Source organism: Tupaia chinensis, unplaced genomic scaffold (genome assembly GCF_000334495.1).
Source record: "Tupaia chinensis unplaced genomic scaffold, TupChi_1.0 Scaffold000248_2, whole genome shotgun sequence".
In the NCBI taxonomy this organism is placed as follows: Eukaryota; Metazoa; Chordata; class Mammalia; order Scandentia; family Tupaiidae; genus Tupaia; species Tupaia belangeri.
In genome coordinates, this window is record NW_006159727.1 from 1,195,088 (window position 1) to 1,198,044 (window position 2,957).

The window sequence follows — 2,957 nt, forward strand, 5'->3', positions numbered from 1 at the left end:
CCAGGGGGCCCCCCCCCCCGGGCCCCAGCACTCAGGCCATTGGAGCCACCCACCCGCCCGCGCCTATTGACATCGGTGAGAATCGCACAGGCAGATTAAAGGCAGCATATGGCCCCCCAACTGGAAGCCAGCGGAGCTGAACCAACACTGGCAAATTGTGTTCAAACCGCATTGAGAATCCTGGCAGCTGCACCTGGCATGGGGAGCAGCCGGCGACCTGCGCACAAAGGGAGTTTTATACACAGGGGGCTACAGCAGCAGCCGTGCGGCACCACTACCCCACCCGCCCTGCACTCTGCTCCCCCGCAGTGTTCTCCCCCTCCATCCAGAGCTGGGCCTTGGGCCTGGGAGCTGGAGAGCTATCTGTCCAGGTTTCTAAACCTGGAGAGAGGAGGCCCTGAGGACAGACTCCTGTGTGGCGCTTCAGAGCCAGGACAGATTTATTAGCATCCTCCATTGCTCCGCTCTGCCCTGCCCTGTATTCATATGCCTCTCTCCCCAGTGTACCTATGGCCTTATTCCTCTAAGGGGTGGCAGGGGGCCTACAGAGGACTGGAGTCCTGGAGCCTTTCTGGCTGCCTCTCTAGCAGAGCCCAAGTAACAGAGCCTCCAAGTGTCCCACAAGGCCAGGCCAACCTGAGGACTCCTGGGTCATCACTGTCTCTCTCCCTGCAGCCCTGTCTAAGCAAAAAAAATCAGGAGGCAGAGACATTTTTGTTTCTTTTTTTAAAAGAATTATTTATTCATTATTATTGTTTTTTTTTCATTATTATTGTTTTTCACATGAGTTTTGCCAGAGAAAGACAGAGAGAGGGAGAGTGAGACAGCAAGCCGCCAGGTCCGGGACTCAAACCATGGCCAACCATGTGGGAATTCCAGCACCTTAACCACCATGCCACCTGCTGACCCGACACTTTTGTTTCTTCACGAGCACATGAGAAGACATTATGTCACAGGCATATAGAAATCAATAGCAGAGTGTGATGGAGCTGGCGGGGAGGTGGGGACACACCAACTAACCTGCAATAAACCAGCTCAACCAGGTGGGGGCAGTGTTCAGAGTTAATATGCAAAACTAGCCTGGGTTCCAGCACCCACTTCATCAGATATGTGCCACGGGTCAGCTCAGGACACTTGAACCTGCTTGAGTGGGAAAATCTGGCAACTCCCTTTGAAATTGAGGGTGGGAGGGTTAGGGGTTTGAGGAACCCTCATGGGGTAAAGTTGAGAGAATCATAGTTGTTGTGTTCCTAAAGATGCTCCTTCGTGGAGGACTGCCACTGCCACATGAAGTCATTACAAATGCTTTCTCAGCCCAGCCTGGTGGCATGGTCAGTAGCAAACTAAATTGCAGTGCTGGAAGCCACATGGCTGACCACATGGACGAATCCCCGGGTCAGCCTGTTTCATACGGGGCGCACGCTTAGGCTTAGGCACAGGGGATCTTGACAAGCTGGAGGGCTGTGGGAAGGAGAGATCCCGGCCTGAAGAGACCCTGCTGAGGGTGCTTCTTTCCCTTGTGTGTACACACATGCTCTCTATCATAAAACTTAAAAACAACTTTCTGGCTGGAAAAAGAACTACTCTCTACTCCTTTGCATTGGGGGAAAGAGGGCCAGGGAAGAGGAAAATCATAATCCTTTAGATAGTGGACACCTACATGCTGGAGAGGTGGGGGAGGGGGCCATGGCTGGGCCTGCTCTCTGGGTCCTTCAGGGAGGTACGTTGAATGAAGGCAGCTGGTGACCCTCTACCCCCACCCCGGGTGATACCTCCCTGTTGTCTGGCCCTCTGCCACAGCTGAGGCATCCGTACACTATGTTACGTGGAGACTGTGGGAAGAGAAGAAGGAGGTGTTCCTGTATTAGGTACTTGGGGTGAAGGGAGGGCCGTTAGGTTTGCTGCCCAGACGTAGGTTGGAAAGCAAGCTCTGTGCCCCATTACCCTGTCCTAGGTCACAGACGCTCTCTTCTCTTGTGGCCATTTTGAAAGACCAGCCCTGGCTGTTAAGCATTGTCTACGTGCTCTGGACTGTCTTGTGCGAGGATTAGGGCAGGGGATCTCCAGGATGGTCCTCCAGGAGGGGTTATCTCATCCTTGTTTCACTTCTTCTTCTTCTCTTTTCTTTTTTTGGAGAGGTTTTTGCTATAGGGTGCATGCGGTCGCCAGAAAGACAGAGAGAGACAGAGAGACAGAAAGCAACCCCAGGGGGGATTGGCCACACCGCAATCCCTTCTCCTCCATTTTCCTCTCGGGATCTGGGGCACACACGCACATGCGCCCGGCGTGAGTTAAGCCGCCGGGTCTGGGACTCGAACTGTGGTTGACTACATGGGAGTCCAGCGACATAGCCATTATGCCATCTGCTGGTCCCCTTGTTTCACTTCTATGAGGAAACTGGCTGTGTGAGGCTTCGTCCTTACCCGATCTCACATGCGGGACATCAGGGAGTGGGGGAGTCGGCGGGGTTGCCCTGGACTGTCTGGGTCCCCCCATGCAGACTCCTGCACGGGTGTGGCTACTCTCCTTGGTACCTGGCTACCTGCTGAGTCTGGCCCTCCATTCTCCACTGGCTCAGTAACAGGGCAACATGAGCCCTGTCTCTTTGTCTCAGATGAAAGATGAGGTCACCTCTGAAGGGAAGGGGAACAGTCAGCCATCCCCTCTAGCAGCTCTCTCCTGGGGCACGGCAGAAAGGAAAGCTAGTAGCCCCTGGAAACATTTGGGTTGGGGCTTGGTTCTCATTGCCCATCCTCCTCCTTCAGATCCTACTTTTCAGCACATCAACAGCAACGGGGCTGGGCCTGGAAAACACTCTTTGCCTGCAAGGAGTGGATGGGCTTGGGACCAGCAGTTAGTGTAATGGCTATGTCACTGGACTCCCACGTAGTCAACTGCGGTTCGAGTCCTGGACCGGGTGGCTTAAACTCACGCCAGGCCCGTGTGCGTGTGTGCCC